At 35.7% G+C, this 24,664-nt stretch overlaps 1 pseudogene; it reads left to right on the top strand.

Moving 5' to 3' along the window:
* The first annotated feature begins 210 nt into the window (after positions 1–210).
* The window catches only part of LOC114888064, a 195,717-nt pseudogene continuing 171,263 nt past the window's right edge, over positions 211–24,664 (top strand).

Here is a 24,664-nt window from a genome sequence, read left to right as displayed (position 1 = left end):
TTTTATATATGCTAACCAATTCTATCCTTACAACAACCCAATTGACTGAGAACTTTTATTGTCCCCATGTTAAATGTGGATTTAATACAGAAAGAGTTGAAGTAATCTACCCATGTTGACTCAGATGGTAAGCGTCTTGAAACGCAGGCAGTTTGGCCCACTGTCTGTACTATGTTCTGATGACATAGCCAGAGGAAGGAGAAAGAAGTAATGTGGTTTAGTGCCTATGAACAGTGGTCCCCATCCTTTTTGGCACCAGGGACTGGTTTCATGGAAGACTATCTTTCCACGGAAGAGATGGGTGGGAAGGATGGTTCAGCTGGTAATGCGAGTGGTGGGGAGCGATGGGGAGCAGCAGATGAAGCTTCGCTAGCTTGCTGGCCATTCACCTTCTGCTGTGCTGCCTGTTCCCAACAGGCCGTGGACTACTATCTGTCCGTGGCCTGGGGACTGGTAACCCCTGCCTAATACGTATCTGATATTTGGCTAGATGTGTTTTCTAGATACCTCATTTGATTTTCAGAAAAGCATGTTACTGAAAATATTGCAGTGATTAAAAGGAAGATCAGAAGTTGACAGGAAACAGTATGTATATATGTTATTATTAATTATCCTATTTTTGCACTAAAGACAACATCCTGAAATTCAGGGAAGCATCTTGCACAGAGTGACATAGCTCATATATGCTATAGTCATGATTTGGAAAAATATCCATGCCATTTATGTATAAATTTTAAAGCTGTGGTTATAGAGGTTTAGGGAATATATTTAGGTTTTAAAGTAAAAAGTAAAGTAAAAATTTGGCATATACAATTTTCTGTTATTAAATATAGACAGAGCATTGAAAAGTTAGTATTGAAATAGAAAACAAGAGACACCTGAAGAAAAGGATATATCTAATTTTTTAGAGATAGAATAATAATGTTCGTCTGATTAGAAAAAACATTTTCCAGTTCACATGCCGAACAGTAATATATGGAATCATCTTTATATTGCCATTATGCAGTGCCTGCATTTGTAGGAGCTTAAAATGCATATCAGTTGGATAAATGATCAGTGAGGGAATGGGTAGATTAATGAGTGGAAGAATGGATGCAGCTTGAAAGTTTAAAGTGCAATGGGACTCGTTATCATGAAGATGAGAAAATAAGTGTGAGTTTTTCTTTTATGCCTTCTAATATTCTATTGGTAAAGTTAATTTCTATTCTCATATCCTGAGATTCAATTTTTCAAGAAATAAAGGAATCCATTAATTAAGTCCAGGAAAAACACCTGAGCTTGGTTCCACAATTCTAGACTTATGCTGCCCAGTACAGTAGCCACTAGCCACATGTGGCTATTCAAATTTATATTATTTTTAAAAATAAAAATCCAGTTTCTTGATCACAATAGTCACATTTCCAGTACTCAATATTCACATGTAGCTAATGGCTGCTGTAGTGGACAGTGCAGATACAGAACATTTCCATTACTGACGAAAGTTCTGTTGGATCATTGTGTCCCAGCAGGGCAGTGCAAGTTCTTGAATAACAATCACAAGCCAAGTGGCTTGAGTCTGAGAAATTTCTCTGGGGTGGAGTTAGGATTGTGCCAGGTGGATACTCTGACTGCAGGGTCAGTCAGAAAGCCTTGGACAAGACAATAAAACCATGTTAGAATTTAAGGACAAAAAGTAGAAACTAGAAAGAATCTCTAAGTTCTAATAAGTTAGCCACAGGGCTAAGTTACAGTGTGTTCATTGATTCACTCTAGGATAGAAAACTATCTATTCTATTTATGGAGTAAGAATGATTAGTCTTCTGTGAAATCACAGAGGAACTACACTTATCTCCACTTGGGTAATTTGGGAAGGCTTGATGACTGGGCATTATTATGAAGGATGAGCAGGAGATATTTAAATGAAGAACGTGAGAAAGGAGGCAAAGAAAATAATTCACATAGAGAGTGTAAATATACAAAATTTTAGAATCTTAGAAAAACTCCACTTATATCAATATGGCTGGATATGGGGTATTGGAGGAAGATTTATTTATTTATTTATTATTGGGGTATAGTTGTTTTACAATGTTGTGTTATTTTCTACTGTACAGCAAAGTGGAGTTCCCTGTGCTATACAGCAAGTTCTCATTAGTTACCTATTTTATACATATTAGTGTATATATGTCAATCCCAATCTCTCAATTCATCCCACCCCCCCTACCCCCCCCTTGGTGTCCATATGTTTGTTCTCTACCTCTGTGTCTCTATTTCTGCCTTGCAAACAGGTTCATCTGTAGCATTTTTCTAAATTGGAGGAAGATTTATCAGAGATAGGTGCAGTGTATAGAGATAAACAATTTTCAGATAATGAAAAACTTAAGAGAGAAATCAAGGATGTAACACAATATTCTACATAAGCAAATGTACTCACTCAGTATACATTAGCAGAGGTATAAGAAAGTTAGTAGATTTTGAAGAGGACTCTGAATGATAACTTTGAGTAATGGAAAATAAATACAAGCTAACTCAATATAAACTGAAAAAAATAATTATCTCATACAATAAAATCTACTGTAGAAAATAAATTAATGAGAAAAACAAAGACCAAAAGGAGTTGACAAAAATGCATTTTATTCCATGTCACCCCACCTAAATAAAAACTTATTGAAATCATACAATTATAGAGTTTGTAGTTACTTTAAAGAATTTGTTTCATCATGCCATTACATATCACTGCACAGATGAATTAATTGTCTAAACAATTCAGGGACATTATATCCTCATCTGATATATTCAAATATATAAGGCAAAATTGATGTTATTGTTGTGCTTAGAATTCTTTACAAAATAGCTTTATTGTTCAAATTTCCTTTGCTTTTGTTGATTTACTTACATTATCTCATCTCTTGCTCTTTTCTCCCTCTCTCTATCCCCATCTTTCTTTTCTGTGTATTCTTCTCTATCATAGCATTTTTCTGTGTCCTTGGTATAATGAAAAATTTTCATTTTTGAAGTTCATCAGATTTCTGGATTTAAAACAATTTAAATTACATTTGTGATTCTGTCTCTTTTCACATTATGTCACGGTAATTTATGACAAGAAATAAAGACAATATGCTCTTGATTCTTTTTAGAAATGTCTTTCACTTTTGTTTTAATTTTAACAGCTTAAATTAAAATATTAAAGAAATGAAAAACTAAAAATAATTTTATTAACCTAAATGAGTAAAGCACTTCCCTTATAATCAGCAAGAGAATCCCTAATATTTAAATATATTGTGTACATTTCTCTCTCCTTTGTTAATGTAAGAATATTGTCCTTAATACACGCCATGTTCTCATCTGTGTTGTATCTAAATAAATATTAGTTTTTTTCTAAGAGCTGTACTTCTATGTCAGTGGATAGATTTAGATGCTTGGAAAAATTCCAGAAGCTTTTTTTAATAATAGAATAAGACCATGCACATTGTGTTTTATTTTGGCAGGTGTATGAGGCTGCCTGTAATAAATTAGCATATTGAGGAATATTCAAATAATTTTAGCAATAGAAGAGTGCAATTTATGGTATTCATTTCAAGATAAACTATAATCAACATGTGTCATTGAGGTAATTTTCCCAAAATGATCTCTCACTAAGTACCCTAAAGAAAAATAACCTACAAAATATTAAAACTGCATTCCAAATTATTGTGTCTAATCTCAGCAGATCTCAGGGAAGATGGTTAACAATTTTTATATTGCTATATTAGATAACACAACAATTTTCTTTTTCAAGGAATGAGTCATTTTTTCTTCATTTTTCAGGAATGAATCATCTTTAAATTCCTTCATATTTGTTCATCAGGAAATATCTTTAATGGGCATATGAGTGCAGTCAGTTGCTTCTGTAACACTGAAGATCTAGCAATCCAAACAAATCATGTTGCAGGTGCGTTCTATTTGAAGGAAAGATGTACTTTGATGCTCTTTTAATTAAAGTTTCAATGAAATTAGTTAGCATTCTGCAAAGAGGTAATTCCGTTTCCTCTGGTTATCATCCTGTCAATTCCTGAAAGTACCAATAGCCAGTTAATTATGTTTTCAGTATTTTCACTTTGGCAAGCACAAAAGGGACTAGGTTTATCTTTTAATTCAAACTTCCCTGCAACACAAAACTACAGTTATAAGGCTCACTTTAGAAAACTTGTGAACACTGTAGGTCTCACCAGGGTAGTTTCAGAATCCAGCTAAAGTAAGTTTCTATCTGGTATCCATTTGTATTTTAAAAGCAGTACATATTCTCTTTGTAATAAAAATAAAATATTGTTTCTTTACCATATTAAGATCTACCAGAATCTATTAACTTGTAGTAGAAAATCACAATAAATTAATATTCTTAAATCTAGGTCCTGCTTCTGGCTCTTTCCCTTACTGGTTACAATGTCTGGAATAAAGAGCTTCTTTATTTGGGTTTCAATTTCTTCGGGTTTCAATTTCTTCATTCACAAATTCAATAAAACTGCAATTTTTAGAACATCTGAGAGCCAGGCACTGAGCAAGCATCAACCACCACATAAAGATGAATAAGATACAGCCTGTGTCTTGTAGCAGTTTAGATTGGTGCAGTGATGTCCACTGTCTCACCAGACTCTGAAATTTTGTGAATTTATAGAAGCATCATTTCTAATGAAATCACAAAAAAAAACGAAAAAAGCAGCAGAAGAAAATCTTGTATTTTTACTTGAGCAAAGTGAGAATTTCCATTCATAAAATAGAAATCTGTTCTTTATCTAATCCATAGATATTAATTCAGTTAGACCTATAATCAAAAGAGGATGAGAGAAAAACTGAATTTTTTTTTTCCCCTTAAGACTACTGCAGTAATTTTGCATTTTTGAAGTATTTTTGACAATAGATAGTTCATTACATTTGGAAAAAATAACTCTCTGGGTACTGAATATGTTTTCGTCTCCCTCACCCTGTTTCTAACCTGATGCATTATAGAATAGTGTCCATCTTTATAGTTATAACTGAAATTATTGCTTTTGATATAATTACTCTGAATTCTATGGTAACAAAATGGCCTAATGAAAGGATTATTTTTCCATGAAGGAAATTAAAAAAAAAAAAAAGTTTAAAAATGCATTCATGGGCTTCCCTGGTGGAGCAGTGTTTGAGAGTCTGCCGATGCCACATGCCGCGGAGCGGCTGGGCCCGTGGGCCATGGCCACTGAGCCTGCGCGTCCGGAGCCTGTGCTCTGCAACGGGAGAGGCCACAACAGTGAGAGGCCCGAAAAAAAAAAAGAGAAAAAACGTAATGCATTCATGGCATTATTTTAAAAATACTTTAAAAATACAGAAGAAATTCTAAGATATTCTGGGTTACATCTGCTCTATCATGCCAAACACTTTAGGGAGAATCCTTTAGAATGATCATTTAACACCTGTAGCACTGCCTCCTCATAGTGCAGCCTGCAATCAGAATATGAAGCAATCACCATAACAGTTATAACTTAGATTATGACTTAACAGCACTGGTTGTGAAGGACTACATTTGAGTATGTGGAATTTCCCTAATCATTGATTGCAAAAAGTGGGCACAATGAGTCAGGAGCCAAAATGATCTCCCTACTCCTCTGAGACAGGAGTGATGGCTGAGTTTGACTGAACTGGGTTTTATGTGGAAGATGCTTTGCCCACTGGTATCTACGGCATAAAAAAACAGAGCTTTTGTTCTAGGGCAGTTTTTACAACCTCCTTTTTTGTCAAGGGTCAGTTATACACTTTCAATCAATCTCATCTACATTTTTAAAAACAGTTTAAACATAGTGACCAGTATTTTCCAGCCTCTATTAAGTAAATGATAGTTACATCAGCGTAGCTGTTGTTGTGACAACATTTAGTTAGAACAGTTATTGAAAATTTCAGATAAAGTGCCCCTCTTGATTTCAAAGGAGTTTGTATTATAATTTGAAAAATGGAGATTACTAAAAGACCAAGACCCTCAAATTCATCCCTCTAGCTTTTTACTAATCTTGAATTACTGAGAGCTTGGGGGAAATAAAATGAGGGATAAAATTCACTAAGAAAATAAAATACATAAGAAAAATCTAATGCAATATTTGGGGATATGTCAAAATATATTGAATAACATATATTCAGGTAACTGAAGCAAGAAAAACTATTCCATTAACTAATCTTTTTCAGAAAACATGTTAATTCCATTAACATTTTCTCTTTATTAGAGAAATTACCTTCCTGAATTTGTTTCACTTATAGATAATGCTTGTTGTGCTCTACTGTATGTCATTTCAAAATGAAGCTGGGTGGAGCATATATAATCACTATCAATTGATAAAGACTTAGAAGGAATTCTTGTTAGAATTCCTACCATGTCACTTATTATATGGTCTTGGATGACATTTTGCTTCCTCAGTTATCTTATCTGTAAAATAGGAATGATAGCATCCTTTGATCTTTGTAAGGATTAAGGAAATAATATATATACATACTTAGCGTAGCGAATATAACAGAATAAGTGCCAAATACATGGTAGCTAATACCCATAGTATGAGTTTATTTGTACATATGTGTGTACATCAAATTGGAAAACTCTGACTTTGCTTACACTGCTGCTTTTTCAATTTATTATTTATTCTCCTTCTTAGCAAACTTTTTAGCTTTTAGGCTACTAGTCATTCTGACACACTCAAACTTTTGCTACTGTTCTACTGAAATTTTACTTAGGAACAGGAATTGTGCACCCAAGTATTGCTGAAAAACCAACAAAATTCATGCCTTTTTGTTTGTCCTAAAAAATGAAAATTATTAGAATGTGATGATATATATATATATATATATAATCAATATTTTGTTTAGTTTGATTATCCTTTCTACACTCATAGAAGTAGGAAGAGTTTTTTTTGTTTGTTTGTTTGTTTTTAAAGTTCAGTGTTCTTACTTTGACTTCAAACACTTAGAGAAGCAGGGCTCAGTGCTATTTCATATTCACCATAAAATATCCACTCTAGTGAGTAAGCCTATAGAGCTTACTGAAAATATCTTAGGGGAAGCAGATCATTGCTCACAACAGAGAGAACTATATAATTAATCCCCGATATGCATTTCTATTCTGCCCAAAGTCTCCATTGCCACCATGCAGGGGATCTTACTCTAACTCTGACCAGTCTTCTTTGGCATGCAAAATCACTTCCTGTGAAATATAGCACAGGCCCAGCCTCAGGCCAACTTCTATCCCCAGTGGACTTCTCAAAGCTCCTTTGCAACAAAGTCGGTCTCCCACTTGAAGAAAATTCAAGTACAAACTGCTAAGAAGGTAAATTTTCCTCTACATCTCACACTTCCTAAATCCTGGTAATCATAATCAGTGATTCACATATGAACAAGGGGCAGGGTCTGTTTTGGAAGAGTTTTAAATTTTTCAACTATGATAGACTTGTAAAAAGATAGGTTTCTAAAAGATAAATGTACAACCTACTGAGCTACCACAGCACAGGAATATGGACCACTAACTTTACATGATGAATCAGGGAAATGCTTTAGAATAGCTGCTTCATGAGGATGAGTAGGATATTTTTGAATTCAACAAGGAAATAATCCAATCAAAATAAAGTAAACATGGTTAGAACCTAAAATGCCATTGAGGGTCATGGAGTAAACTTAAATCAGGATAAGAGGCTGGCTCTCTTATCAAAGCAATGTATGCTGTCATGGAGGGTAAGGGTCAAATTGGAGAAAGATTAGAGGCAGAAGTGGCAGTTAAGAAGGTCCTAAAGTCATCTGGGAAGTAGATGGTAGTTGTCTTACCTGAGACTCTGACCAAAGGGGTTAAAAAAAAGATGGGAGAAATTTGTAAATGTAAAATTGATGGATTGTTTGACAAGGAAAGGGAGCAGTAAAAAACAGTATGTAGGAGGTTTCTAGGTATCCTAAGGTAGATGTTATGGTTAATTTTGTGTCAGCTTGACTGAGCTAAGGGATGGATACCCAGATAGATGGTAAAATATTATTTCTGGGTGTGTATGCGAGGGTGTTTCTGGAAGAGATGAGCATTTGACTAAGTAAAGAAGAGCATGCTTATCAATGCAGGGGGTCATCATCCAATCTGTTGGGCATCATATGAATAGAACAAAAACATGGTGGAAAAGTGAATTTGCTCTCTGGTAGAGCTGAAACATCCATCCTTTCCTGTTCTCAAACATCAGCACTCCAGGTTCTTGGGCCTTTGAATGCTGACTGGGACTTACACCATCAGCTTTCCTGGTTCTCCAGTTTGCAGACAGCAGATTGTGGGATTTCTCAGCCTCCAGAATCATGTGAGTCAATTTCAATAATAAATCTCTTCATATATATATCTGTATCTATTTCTATATCTATATCTATGTCTATGCCTAACCTATTGGTTCTGTTTCTCTGGAGAACCCTGACTAATGCAATGAATAACTAGGGAGTGATACTACTGACAAAAGGACAGTTTGTGGAAGAAGATGCTAAGCTCAGTTTTGGACACTTTTAGGTATATTCTAGTGGAGGTGTCAGGTAAACAGCCACAAATGTTGCTAAAGACATTGATTTGTTAGTAGTATGCAAATGATAGTTGAAGCTTGAAAGATAAGTTCGTACAACGTGTGAGGATTGGATTTACTAAAGCAGTGATTATAAACTAAAGAGCAGTACTTCTGCGGGGTGTCATAGCCAAATAACTAGAGGATTATTTTTAATATCCCTTTCTAGGAGTTTAGATAGTTCTTCATATCTACTCTCACAATCCATCCTAGAAGAATGCTGTGTAACTCTGATAATGATCCTCTAGGATCAACTTTAAGTACTAGGCTAGGAAAAGTTAGGAAAACTTTAGTGAGATTTAACAGAAATGGAATCCTGGGGGAATCTTTGATTACAAATGGAGTGTGTGATGGACATTTCCTAATACTCTGTCTTGCCTCAGTTTCCTCACTTGTTACATGAGAGTACAATTATTATCTACTTCAAAGAGTTTCCATATAGATGAAATAAGATTACTTATGGAAGAAACTTGGAAATTGTAAGTAAGTGTTTTAAACTATTAAATATTATTTTTATTACCTGGAGAAGATATCAAAACTTGGTTTCAACATTGGTCAAACAAATTTATCCTGAAAGGGTAAGACAAATCATGAGTGAATGAAGGGGAAAGTTGTATGTCAGCAGTAGCAAGCAAGGAGCGGGTAGGGCAAATTCTCAATCTAAAGGAAAAGCAAGAAGGAGAATAATGGAGGGCAGGTTTGTACAGAAGAGCTGACAGCCCAGTACTGGATAGCTCAAACTAATTTCTTTGAATAATTTGTTTGAACATAGGGCAATTTTCATTACCTAATTCCTAGGGCTATTATTTACTTTTCCTTCAAGGATGTACTAAGGGCAAGAGAGGTGACTAATTAATCTGGAAGTATAAGTAATTTGTGGGTGAATCATATTTGAATCCATAAATACAGTGGATCATAAATACTTAACTTAAAACAAAGAACTCTTTAATAAATATATTCCTAGAAGTATCTCTTACCCAGTAAGTTGAGTATGCCCCTAGAGAGTTTGTAGGTGATATGAGATTTACCTTAAAGCTTCAGATTCCTTTCTGTCCAAGAGAACAGACAAGAAAAATTAACTTCATTTATTCAGAACCTTTCACTTCTGTTCTTCCTACTGTGATTTACAATGAACCAATACCATAGCTCAGCTGGGTGGGATATGTCAAAGCAAGAAAAATAGGAGTTACACACAGATTTAAATCTGTAATAGAGCTATCACTAGGATTTAAAAGAATGAACATCTAAATATTGACATCTAAACCTTGGAAGTTCAAAAAATAAGTTCTAGAATCAAAAGGCAGTTGAAGAGAATCACGGTCATCCCCAACTAAGAATGAAATTAAAATTGTCTGACGATTTCAGCTTCCAAATGCTGATGATCAAATGTGATTTTCTCCTGGGTAAATCTCTTTTTTGCCCTTATAAAAGTTATATATCCCTGGAAGAATAGTTTTTATGAGTTTGCTCTTAGTTAAAGGACAGTTTAAAGCTAGATATTTTTTTTCTGAATAAGAAAAAGATCACATAAATTTCTCTAACCGAATATTTTATCATTTATCTTGGTCTTCTCGAAATAATAAGGCACCAAATTACACTTTTCTAAAGATAAAAACTTTATTTTACTGAGTATAAATGAATACATAATATTTCAGAAAACATATTGAAAAGTAATTAAGTTAGCAAAACAGTGATTATAAAAATTCCTAGATTTAAAGAGTTGGGAAGATTAAAATATATCTATGGTGTTCTTAATTATCATTCCAGAAAACCATTACTGCATCTCCATACTGAGAGCTCTGGAGTCAAATATAGATAGATTTTATTTCTACCCATTGTCTGAGCAACTTGCAGCACCATACTGGAAAATCTTGAGCACAGTTGATTTAGCTTTCAAAATGAGAAAATCTTTGCTTTAATCATTAAACTTGTAATAATATATTTTTTTCTTCTTAGAGTGCTGTGAATTCCTTAGGTGCATAGCCAATGTTTCCTTCTATCATTTTTTCCTCTCCCAATACACTTTACTTATACATGCACATACACAATCAGTCAGTGCTCATTGAGAGGGCTCCTACTTTCAAAATATCTAACTCTTGCTTCAGAGAATGGATTTTTCAACTAATCTCTATCACTTTTAGTAAGTGTTGGAAATATGTGGAAGTCCCTGGGAAAACTTTGCTGATTTGAAGAGACTGCAGAAAATCTTAATCATTTCTTACAAACAAAAGACTAATAGTCATTTAAAGACATGAAATTTAATGCACTCTGGAGATTCAATATTTTCATTTCCCTTTTAAAAATTTCACACCTGCTTCTAAATACTGGGCAATCTTTCAGCTGTGCTCAGATTTCAGCTAACTCTGTCTACCATGAGAAGTGAATTCAAGATTTCTTCAAGTGATTTGAACAGCTAACAAGTCTTACTCTTTAATGAATTGTGTTCTTCACCAAACATTTTTTTCTCCTTCTTTTTCTGGTTCCTCCCTGACAAAATATAAAGTATGAGACTCTGTGAAGTGGAAAAATAATTCATGAAACATTCCTACAAGTTACCTCCCAAAATGGTGTTTGATATTGATAGGACCAAATAAACCTGCAAGAATTACCATGATTTAAGAATAATTCAAGTTTGTCTTGAAGATAACATGAGAAAATATTAATTTTTATATTGAATGAATGAATACTAGACTAAACATTATGAATATTTGACCATTTTGCAATGAGAACAAATAGTAAATTATATTTTAACAAGTCCTGGCTTCAATGAATCAATAATATTGAGTGCCAATCTAGTAGCTAGATTGAAATAAAAGTGAAAAAAGGTTAAACAGGTGAAATAATAGGGGAATTTATATGCTCAAAATTTCATGTCAGACTCCCCCAAAGTTTAACCTGTCATTACAGAATTCATGGAATCATGTAACACCCCATGATTATTCAGAAAATAAAGCAATTTGAGTAGATTTCTTTGGAAGTAAATTTGTTATAGGACTTTTTAATTGTAATGATAAAAGACATTAGAGTCTTACTGAATTAAAATAAAGCTGCCCTTTGTTAAACCATTGAAAAATCATTAAGTAGGGTTTAAGAAGTGAGGGAGGGAGGAGCTTCAAGATGGCAGAAGAGTAAGATGTGGAGATCACCTTCCTGCCCACAAATACATCAGAAAAACATCTACATGTGGAACAACTCCTACAGAACACCTACTGAACACTGGCAGAAGACCTCAGACTTCCCAAAAGGCAAGAAACTCCCCATGTAGCTGGATAGGGCAAAAGAAAAAAGAAAAAACAAAGACAACAGAATAGGGATGGGACCTGCACCAGTGGGAGGGAGCTGTGAAGGAGGAAAGGTTTCCACACACTAGGAAGACCCTTCATGGGTGGAGACTGTAGGTGACAGAGGAGGGGAAGCTTCGAAGCCATGGAGGAGAGCACAGCAACAGGGGTGCAGAGGGCAAAGCAGAGAGACTCCCGCACAGAGGATCAGTGCCAACCAGCACTCACCAACCTGAGAGGCTGGTCTGCTCAACCGCCGGGACAGGGAGGGGCTGGGAGCTGAGGCTCAGGCTTCAGAGGTCCGATTCCAGGGAGAGGACGGTGTTTGGTTGTGTGAATACAGCCTGAAGGGGGCTAGTGCACCACAGCTAGCCGGGAGGGAGTCCGGGAAAGAGTCTGGAGCTGCCGAAGAGACAAGAGACTTTTTCTTGCCTCTTTGTTTCCTGGTGCGTGAGGAGAGGGGATTAAGAGCGCTGCTTAAAGGAGCTCCAGAGACAGGTGTGAGCAGCAGCTAACAGCATGGATCCCAGACACAGGCATGAGACACTAAGGCTGCTGCTGCAGCCGTCAAGAAGCCTGTGTTTAAGCACAGGTCCCCTCCCCTCCTGGGAGCTGGTGCAGCCCGCCACTGCCAGAGTCCCATTATCCAGGGACTACTTCCCCAGGAGAACACATGGTGTGCCTCAGGCTGGTGCAACGTCATGCCAGCCTCTGCCGCTGGAGGCTCGTCCCGCATCCATACCCCTCCCTCCCCTGGGCCTGAAGAGCCAGAACCCCTGAATCAGCTGCTCCTTTAACCACTTCCTGTCTGAGCGAAGAACAGACACCCTCAGGTGACCTACACGCAGGGGCAGGGCCAAATCCAAAGCTGAATTGAAGGAACTGTGTGAGAAAACAAGAGAAAAGGAAATCTCTCCAAGCAGCCACAGAAGCAGCGAATGAAATCCCCACAATCAACTTGATGTACGCTGCATCTGTGGAATATCTGAATAAACAACGAATCATCCCAAGTTGAGGAGGTAGACTTTGGGAACAATGATATATATATATATATTTTTTTCCCTTTTTCTCTTTTCGTGAGTGTGTATGTGTATGCTTCTGTGTGTGATTTTGTCTGTGTAGCTTTGCTTTTACTATTTGTCCTAGGGTTTACTCTGTCGGTCATTTTTTTTTTTTTTTGCTGTATGCGGGCCTCTCACTGTTGTGGTCTCTCCCATTGTGGAGCACAGGTTCTGGACACGCAGGCTCAGTGGCCATGGCTCACGGGCCTAGCCGCTCCGTGGCATGAGGAATCTTCCCGGACTGGGGCACGAACCCGTGTCCCCTGGATCGGCAGGCGGACTCTCAACCACTGCATCACAAGGGAAGCCCTTAGTATAGTTAGTGCTTATTATTGGTAGATCTGTTTTTTGGATTGGTTGCTCTCTTCTTTATTTCTTTTTTCTCCGTTTTATTCTGAGCCATGTGGATGACAGGCTCTTGGTGCTCCAGCCAGGCGTCAGTGCTGTGCCTCTGAGGTGGGAGAGCCAAGTTTGGGACATTGGTCCACAAGAGACCTCCCAGCTCCATGTAATATCATACTGTGAAAATCTCCCAGAGATGCCTAGCTCAATGACAACACCCAGCTCCACTCAACAACCAACAAGCTACAGTGCTGGACACCCTATGCTAAACAACCACAAAGACAGGAACACAACCCTGCCTATTGGAAGAGGGGCTGCCTAAAATCATAATAAGGCGACAGACACCCCAAACCACACCACAGGATGTGGACCTGCCCACCAGAAATACAAGATCCAGCCTCATCCACTAGAACACAGGCACTAGTCCCCTCTACCAGGAAGCCTACACAACCCACTGAACCAACCTTACTCACTGGCGACAGACACCAAAAACAATGGGAACTACAAGCCTGCAGCCTGTGAAAATGAGACAACAAACACAGTAATTTAAGCAAAATGAGAAGACAGAGAAACACACAGCAGATGAAGGAGCAAGGTAAAAACCCAGAAGACCAAAAAATGAAGAGGAAATAGGCAGTCTACCTGAAAAAGAATTCAGAATAATGATAGTAAAGATGATCCAAAAACTTGGAAATAGAATGGAGAAAATACAAGAAATGTTTAACAAGGACCTAGAAGAACTAAAGAGAAAACAAAGAGTGATAAACAATGCAGTAAATGAAATTAAAAATTCTGTAGAAGGAATCAATAGCAGAATAACTGAGGCAGAAGAACAGATAAGTTACCTGGAATATAAAATAGTGGAAATAACTACTGCAGACAGGAATAAAGAAAAAATAATGAAAAGAATTGAGGGCAGTCTCAGAGATTTCTGGGACAACATTAAACACACCAACATTCGAAGTATAGGGGTCCCACAGGAAGAAGAGAAAAAGAAAGGGACTGAGAAAATATTTGAAGAGATTATAGTTGAAAACTTCCCTAATATGACAAAGAAATAGTTAATCAAGTCCAGGAAGCACAGAGAGTCTGATACATGATAAATCCAAGGAGAAACATGCCAAGACACATATTAATCAAATGATCAAAAATTAAATTCAAAGAAAAAATATATTAAAAGCAGCAAGGGATAAACAACAAATAACATACAAGGGAATCCCCATAAGTTTAACAGCTGATCTTCCAGCAGAAACTCTGCAAACCAGAAGGGAGTGGCAGGACATATTTAAAGTGATGAAGGAGAAAAACCTACAACCAAGATTACTCTACCCAGCAAGGATCTCATTCAGATTTGATGGAGAAATTAAAACTTTACAGACAAGCAAAAGCTAAGACAATTCTGCACCACCAAAAACCAGCTTTACAACACATGCTAAAGGAACTTCTCTACACGGAAAACACAAGAGAAGGAAAAGACCTACAATAACAAACCCGAAACAATGAAGAAAATGGTAATAGGAAATGAACATACATATCAATAATTACCTAAATGTAAATGGATTAAATACTCCAACGAAAAGACCTAGACTGGTTGAATGGATAAAAAAAACAAAACAAAACAAAAAACATATATATGCTGTCTAAAAGAGACCCACTTCAGACCTAGGGACACATACAGACAGAAAGTGAGGGGATGGAAAAAGATATTCCATGCAAATGGAAATCAAAACAAGGCTGAAGTAGCAATTCTCATATAAGACAAAATAGACTTTAAAGTAAAAACTGTTACAAGAGACAAAGAAGGACACTGCATAATGATCAAGGGATCAACTCAAGAAGAAGTTATAACAATTGTAAATATTATGCACCCAATATTGGAGCACCTCAATACATAAGGCAAATGGTAACAGCCATAAAAGGGGAAATTGACAGCAGCACAATCATAGTAGGGGACTTTACCACCCCACTTTCACCAACGGACAGATCATCCAAAATGAAAATAAATAGGGAAACACAAGCTTTAAATGGTACATTAAAAAAGATGGACTTAATTGATATTTATAGGACATTCCATCCAAAAACAAAGAATACACTTTCTTCTCAAATGCTCATGGAACATTCTCCAGGATAGATTATATCTAGGGTCACACATCAAGGTTTGGTAAATTTAAGAAAATGGAAATCGTATCAAGTATCTTTTCCGACCACAATATTAAGAGACTAGATATCAATTACCGGAAAAAAATCTAGAAAAAATACAAACACATGGCAGTTAAACAATATAGTACTTAATAACCATGAGATCACTGAAGAAATCAAAGAAGAAATAAAACAATACCTAGAAACAAATGACAATGAAAACACGATGACCCAAAGCAGATGGGATGTAGCAAAAGCAGTACTAAGAGGGAAGTTTATAGCAATACAATCCTACCATAAGAAACAAGAAAAATAAACAACCTAACCTTACACCTAAAGAGATTAGACAAAGAAAAATGAAAAAAAAAAAAAAGTTAGCAGAAGGAAAGAAATCATAAAGGTCAGATCAGAAATAAATAAAAAAGAAATGAAGGAAACAATAGCAAAGATCAATAAAACCAAAAGCTGGTTCTTTGAGAAGACAAACAAAATGGATAACCCATTAGCCAGACTCATCAAGAAAAAAAGGGAGAAGACTCAAATCAATAGAATGAGAAATGAAAAAGGAGAAGTAACAACTGTCACTGCAGAAACACAAAGGATCATGAGCGCTTACTACAAGCAACTATATGCCAATAAAATGGGCAATATGGAAGAAATGGATGCATTCTTATAAAAGCACAACCTTCTGAGACTAATCCAGGAAAAAAAATAGAAAATATGAACAGATCAATCACAAGCACTGAAATTGAGATTGTGATTAAAAATCTTCCAACAAACAAAAGCCCAGGACCAGGTGGCTTCACAGGCAAATTCTATCAAACATTTAGAGAAGAGCTAACACCTATCCTTCTCAAACTCTTCTACAATATAGCAGAGGAAGGAACACTCCCAAACTCATTCTATGAGGCCACCATCACCCTGATACCAAAACCAGACGAAGATGTCTGGTTTTCTTCAAAGAAAGAAAACTACAGGCTAATATCACTGATGAACATAAATGCAAAAATCCTCAAGAAAATAGTAGCAAACAGAATCCAACAGCACGTTAAAAGGATCATACATCATGATTCAGTCGGGTTTATCCCAGGAAGGCAAGGATTCTTCAATATACACACATCAATCAATCTGATACACCATCTTAACAAACTGAAGGAGAAAAACCGTATGATCATCTCAATAGATGCAGAGAAAGCTTTTGACAAAATTCAACACCCATTTATGATAAAAACCCTCCAGAAAGTAGGCATAGAGGGAACTTACCTCAACACAATAAAGGCTATATATGACAAACCCACAGCCAACATCATTCTCAGTTGTGAAAAACTGAAACCATTTCCACTAAGATCAGGAAGCAGACAAGATTTTCCACTCTTGCCACTATTACTCAACATCATATTGGAAGTTTCAGCCACAGCAATCAGAGAAGAAAAAGAAATAAAAGGAATCCAAATTGGAAAAGAGGAAGTAAAGCACTCACTGTTTGCAGATGGCATGATAATATACATAGAGAATCCTAAACATGCTACCAGAAAACTACTAGAGCTAATCAATGAATATGGTAAAGTACCAGCATACAAAATTAATGCACAGAAATCTCTTGCATTCCTACACACTAATGATGAAAAATTTGAAAGTGAAATTAAGAAAACACGCCCATTTACCATTGCAGCAAAAAGAATAAAATATCTAGGAATAAACCTACAGAGGAGACAAAAGACCTGTATGAAGAAAATTATAAGACACGGATGGAAGAAATTAAAGATGGTACAAATAGATGGAGAGATATACCGTGTTCTTGGATTAGAAGCATCAACATTGTGAAAATGACTATACTACCCAAAGCAATCTACAGATTCAATGTAATCCCTATCAAACTACCACTGGCATTTTTCATGGAACTAGAACAAAAAAATTCACAATTTGTATGGAAACACAAAAGACCCCAAATAGCCAAAGCAATCTTGAGAACGAAAAACAGAGCTGGAGGAATCAGGCTCCCTGACTTCAGACTATACTACAAAGCTACACTAATCAAAAGAGTATGGTACTGGCACCAAAACAGAAATATAGATCAATGGAACAGGTTAGAAATCCCAGAGAAAAACCCAGGCACATATGGTCACCTTATCTTTGATGAAGGATGTAAGAATATACAATGGAGAAAAGATATCCTCTTCAATAATTGGAGCTAGGAAAACTGTACAGCTGCATGTAAAAGAATGAAACTAAAAGACTCCCTAACACAAAAATAAACTCAAAATGGATTAAAGACCTAAATGTAATGCCAGACACTATCGAACTCTTAGAGGAAACATAGGCAGAACACTCTATGACATAAATCATAGCAAGATTCTTTTTGACCCATCTCTTAGAGAAATGGAAATAAAAACAAATATAAACAAATGGGCCCTAATGAAACTTAAAAGCTTTTGCTCAGCAAAGGAAACCATAAACAAGATGACAAGACAACCCTCACAATGGGAGAAAATATTTGCAAATAAAGCAACCGATAAAGGATTAATCTCCAAAATTTAACAGCAGCTCATGCACCTCAATATTGAAAAAGCAAACAACCCAGTCAAAAATGGGCAGAAGACCTATATAGACATTTATCCAAAGAAAATATACAGATTGCCAACAAACACATGAAAGAGTGCTCAACATCTTTAATCATTAGAGAAATGCAAATCAGAACTACAATGAGATATTACACCACTCAGAATGGCTATCATCAAAAAAATCTACAAACAATAAATTCAGGAGAGGGTTTGGAGAAAAGGGAACCCTCTTGCACTGTTAGTGGGAATGTAAATTGATACAGCCAATGTGGAGAACAGTATGGAGGTTCCTTAAAAAACTAAAAATAGAACTACCATACGACCCAGCAATCCCACTCCTGGACATATACCCTAAGAAAACCATAAATCAAAAAGAGTCATGTATCACAATGTTCATTGCAGCTCTATTTACAATAGCCAGGACATGATAGCAACCTAAGTGTCCATCAACAGATGAATCGATAAAGAAGATATGGCACATATATATAATAGAATATTACTCAGCCATATAAATAAATGAAATTTAGTTATTTGTAATGAGGTGGATGGACTTAGAGTCTATCATACAGAGTGAAGTAAGTCAGAAAGAGAAAAACAAATACCGTATGCTAACACATATATATGGAATCCAAAAAACAACAGAAAATGTTGTCATGAAGAACCTAGGGGCAAGACGGTAATAAAGACACAGACCTACTGGAGAATGGATTTGAGGATACGGGGAGGGAGAAGGGTAAGATGGGACAAAGTGAGAGAGTGGCATGGACATATATACACTACCAAATGTAAAATAGATAGCTAGTAAGAAGCAGCTGCATAGCACAGGGAGATCAGCTCGGTGTTTTGTTACCACCTAGAGGGGTGGGATAGGGAGTGTGGGAGAGAGGGAGATGCAAGAGGGAAGAGATATGGGGATATATGTATATGTATAACTGATTCACTTTGTTATAAAGCAGAAACTAACACAATTGTAAAGCAGTTATACTCCAATAAAGATGTTAAAAAAATAAAAGCAAAACAAAAAAAGAAGTGAGGGAAAACTGGTTTACTAGTCAAGTTCTAAATACTGAAGAAACGACAAATGGAAGAGTGTTTATTTTAAATCTGAAAATTTATCAAATATCCCTTTTCAATGGAAATAATCTGAATACAGCTTTAAACTTGTGGTCATAATGGATCACACTTGTTCTAGGTATTCCCAACCTAGGACTTTAGCCATATTATTTGCATTTAGTCTTGCTAACAACTCTGCTTATATTATTTTCAAGAGTTATTATACTGCCTTCTGCAAAGAAAGGCGATATCTGTATTTCCCAACCTTCTAGATCATAATAAAGAAGCAAATGTTTCTGCACAAAGCCTCTTTGAGTTATTTAATTTACTTTTTGACAAGAGGAGAATGACACTGAGCACTCCACAAAGAACAAAAGCAATTTTTCATACCATGAAATGCAAATGATGATTTAATCATTACTAGAAAAAATATTAATATATATTCAGGAAAATCTTATCCTGTCTTCTTCTTGTAGAACTAGTGTGGCTTAAACACATGACATCTTAAAAAAAAGGTAACTTTCCATTTCTTAAGAAAAACATTTTAAAGTTTTTATTTTGATGGAAATTAGTTAAAGGGAAAAAAGTCAATTAAAATTTAACCAACAGTAGAGGTTAATCCTCTATATCCCTGATGACTTTCTTCATCATTATATATTACCATTCATTCACCTAATTTTAGAAAGACCTGAACGTCTTTATTAAAGGAGATATTTTTAATAATACTGCAAACTACATGTGTGTGTCTATATATATATATATATATATATATATATATATATATAGGCAGTTCATGAAATCACTGAAGAGTTGGGTAGGGTAGAAAGATTACAGAAATATTACATGTATAGTATTAATTTCTAACTTGGCAGATGTTAATGGTGAGAATAATATATTTTATATACTATATTAGAAATAAATAATAGTGGGTAGAAAATTTGTATATTGTAAAAATAAAATTATTATTTTATACTTATGAGGGTCTACCTTGAACTTTGTCAGGGCAATATTTCAACTAGAATCCCATAAAATATTGTGATACCCTAGATCCCAGAAGACTTAGAACTCCCATACCTAAGCAAAGGCAATACTGAAGGAACCCTCTGACTTTGATATCAGCCCTACATTGTATGTCAGACCATTTTATGCAATTCTAGAGTAGACAAGCTAAGGGCTGTCAGGCTGATTCATGAAATAATGTACCGTTCTTCCTTCATAAACACACACACTTTCACAGGCAAGAGACTTGATGTTTGCTGCATTAAATACTTGGGATAGCCCATCCGTATTGCCCTGTGCCTCTTTTAATTTACCTTTGTGACCAACAAAACAATCTGGTTCTTAACCTAAAATATATCAGGGATGGATAGCTCCCTTAAATCCATCTTCTCCTTTTAGTATTATTAAATTCCATTTTCCTGTCATGCTTTGTTCAACATATTCCAAAAAAGCTTATTGTTATTTCCATTCAAGTTATTTCTTTTGACCTCTCTATATTCTATTAATGGCTTTCACCAGGGTTGGAAATTAGGAATCTGCTTTTCTATGATCCCAGAATAAGCAGTTACCAAATCCTGCTAGTTTCTCCCTGCATCACACTTTTATTTTTATTATTTGTTGATCACCATGGCAGCAATCATTTTCAAGAGTTCATAACTTTAGCTAGTTTCTAGGAGTACCCATCATTTTAGCCATCCCATCTTACTCTAAAATATGTCCTGCACAGGAAATTATCCTCTGAAGCACTACTCTGATTATAGCCTATTCTTCTGGAAATGCTTTAATTATTGTTCTACACATGTCATTAAGATGTTCACATTTATTAACATGAAGTTGTACAAAATGATGTTTAATAACTTTTAATCTTTTATATTGGTGTGTGTATACCATTTATCACTTTATTGTTTTTAGTTATTTGTGTTGTCGTCCTCTTTTTCTTGATTTGATCTTCTAGAAAAATGTATATTTTACTATATTTCAAATGATCCATCATAGTTTTCTTTTACATATTTGGTTTTAGTTCTATATTTTATGCTATTTATCATTGTAGCATCCTAATATTTATCAATATATACTTTTTATAAAATTTTCTTAAAATTATCTTTTAATTGTTAAAAATATATAAACAGCTCATACAAATCAATATCAAACAAACAATGCAATCAAAAAATAGGCAGAAGACCTGAATAGACGTTTTTCCAAAGAAGACATATAGATAGCTAACAGGCACATGAAAAGATGCACAACATTGCTAACCATTATAGAAATACAAATCAAAAGAACAATGAAATATCACCTCACACTTGTCAGAATGGTTATCATCAAAAAGTTTACAAATAATAAATGTTGGAGAGAATGTAGAGGAAAGGGAACCTTGCACACTTTTGGTGGGAATGTAAATTGGTGCAGCCACTATAGAAAACAATATGGAGGTTCCCCCAAAAACTAAAAATAGAGCTACCATATGATCCAGTGATTCTACTCCTGAGTATATATCTAGAAACAATGAAAGCATTAATACAAAAAGATAAATGAACCCTAATGTTCATAGCAGCACTATTTACAATAGCCAAGATATGGAAGCAACCCAAGTGTCTATCAACAGATTAAGATGTGGCGTATATATACAGTAGAATATTACTCAGCCATAAAAGAGAATGAAATTCTACCATTTGCAGCAACATGGATGGACCTAGAGACTATTATGCTCAGTGAAATAACTCAGAGGAAGACAAATACTGTATATCACATATGGAATCTAAAAAATAATACAGGGGCTTCCCTGGTGGCACAGTGGTTGGGGGTCCGCCTGCCGATGCGGGGGACATGGGTTCATTCCCCGGTCTGGGAGGATCCCGCGTGCTGCAGAGCGGCTGGGCCCGTGGACCATGGCTGCTGGGTCTGCGCGTCCGGGGCCTGTACTCCGCGACGGGAGAGGCCGCAGTGGTGAGAGGCCCGCGTACTGTCAAAAAAAAAAAAATTTAAAAAAATAATAATAATAATACAAACGAATGTATATACAAAACAGAAACAGACAAACAGATATAGAGAACAAACTAGTGGTTAACAATGGGGAGAGGGAAGGTGAGAGGAGCAAATTAGGGGTATTGGATCAAGAGATAACAAACTAATATGTATAAAATAGATAAGCGACAAGGATATATTGTACAGCACAAGCAATTATAGCCATTATCTTGTAGTAACTTTTAATGGAATATAATCTGTACAAATTCTGAATCACTATGCTGTACACCTGAAAGTAATATAATATTATAAATCAACTATACTTCAACAAAACTTGTTTAAAATTAATACAACCCTCAGAGATTCTCAGTTGACTACAGAAAATTATCCAAACACCTTAAACTGCATTCAAGGGTTTTCAGTCTCACCTCAAAGTATTTTCTAGGTTTAGTACCAACATGGGATTTCTTTTAAAACTATATTTCCTTCTTTCCATGATCTTCCTTGCTCTCATTTGAGCCATTTTTATTTTCCTCCTGTATTAGTGCATTGACGACCCTGCTTACATTCTTGTCCCTTTTCTTTGGTTTGTTCTTAATATAACTGCCACTGATCCTGCTAATATTTAAATCAGATGAGTTCATTATTTTGTTCAAAACCCTCTCAAGGCTGTTGTTTTTGCTCAAAAATAAAACTAAAGTCCTACTAAGTGCCTACAAAGCAAGACTGTCTGACCCTGCCATCTCTCTGACTACATCTCCTCCCAGGCTCTCCAACTCACTTGATGCTGAAACTTCAGGGCTCTCCTTATTTCTCTAGAAGAATGCCTCTTTCACTCTTTGTGCTCCCGTAGTATCTGCCTTGCATTTCTCTAATGATGTGCATCTCTCTGTATACCATATTACAATTACTTGTGTCTCTCTTGCCACTCTCCTGCTAGTTTATCAGCTTTTTGAAGGAAGACACAATTTATCTTCCAGCTTGTGTCTGAAAAACTGCCCCATCAACATGTAAAGGCTTAGACGAATATGTCTCTGATGTGGCGATAAATGCATGTTGACTCATAATAAATGAAGTTGAGGGCATTCAATTCATTATGGGCACAAAATGATATTACATTAGAATTAATTTATATTGCTATTTTAAACATTTTAATTAGATACAATTATGTGTTCTTCCTATAAGATTTATAGGAAATATACCATTTAAATATACACAGTCAACCACAAATGAGTGAGTGTAGCCCTTTACAAGCACAACTTCAGGTATTTCTTCAGTTTTTAATAATTTCCTGAGCCTGTTGTGTTGAGAGGGTAGTTATATATGTGTAGCCTGCAAGAAACTACCAAGACTAACAGGCTTCTCTCAGATCACTCTGCTGATATCTCAGAATCTGGGAAGGTAATGATGGATACTTAGATCAGTCCCACTTATACACTGTGAATAAGCCTAGCATTGATCAGAGTGGCTAAAAAATAAATTTGAGCTGGTTTCATTACTGAAAGTAAAGTTCAAGTCTGTGAGTCTCTATGAGTCATTAGCTCCCTGCAGAATGTACCGCACAATTCCTCTAAAGGACAATGCTTCCACCGGAAAGACAGATCTAGTTTTCTCACATTGGGTGAGAACTGGATTATTTAGCTGTGTGTTATTTTTAGCAAATTTGTCTGTACAACATTTATTAAGACTTTTTTTTTTTCCTGAAGTGTGGGAACATTTAGGAAAATTGACACTTTTGAAAGAGACACGTTGCAAAAGCAGTTCCATGTCGTTTTATTTGATTGGTCTTAACTATGTTACCATTTCCCTATTGGGCTCTAAAAGAATATCAACAGAAAGAAATGTATCTCTAGCTTTTGTTTTAGTTTTCAGAGTTTTTTTTTTTTTTTTAATAATGATAAGCACTTCAGAAAAACTGAGAAGTCCTTTCCTTTGTCATGTTTCTTGAAAAAGGAAAAAAAAACAAAAAAAAACCCTTTTCTTTTAATGTGCCTTCTCTGATGGTGAGAAAGATTCCTGTCTCACACTGTAATTTTAGTTTTTCTGCATATGTTAGGGACCAAATAGGCATGAGAGAGTCTTGGTGTCCCAATTCTGTAATCAGCAGAACTTTGTTATCTCCTAGTCAGATTTTCAGACAGCAAACTGCATCAGCGAGACACAGCATCATGTGCAAATTATTTAAATGATAAAGTTTTTCTTTTCTTAGCATTAAAACAGCAATAATAAGAATACATCTGTCATAGTAGTATTCTAAGTATTAAGTGAAATAATAAATGTAAAGGATTTAGCACAATGCCTGGCATAAAGTAAGGGACTGGTCATTTTGTTTTAAAATCTGTTTTTGATTTTTTTTTTCTTCTGCTTTTCTGTTTCTTTTCCCTAATCCAGTGATATTCAACCAAGGGCAGTTTTGCTCCCTGACCACTGACCTCACCCAAGGGAATATTTGTCAATGTCTGGAGATATTTTTGGTTGTCATAACTGGGAGAGGGGAAGCTAGTGGAACCTAGTGAGTGTCAAACACCTTACAATGCACAGGGCAGGCCCCCAAAGTAAGAATTATCAGTCCCAAAATGTAAGTGTGTCCAGGTCAAGAGACCAGCTTTCAACTATGCCCTTCTCTCCCATCTACCTACATACCTCATTCTTATTCCTCTACTGCCCTCTGCTTTTTCCTTTTATTTATTATTATATTTGTGTCTGTATTCCTTAGAAGG

This window comes from Monodon monoceros, unplaced genomic scaffold, assembly GCF_005190385.1.
Source record: "Monodon monoceros isolate NGI ecotype Baffin Bay Population unplaced genomic scaffold, NGI_Narwhal_1 Super_Scaffold_8, whole genome shotgun sequence".
NCBI classification, from domain to species: Eukaryota; Metazoa; Chordata; class Mammalia; order Artiodactyla; family Monodontidae; genus Monodon; species Monodon monoceros.
This window is presented reverse-complemented; position numbering and strand designations above follow the sequence as displayed.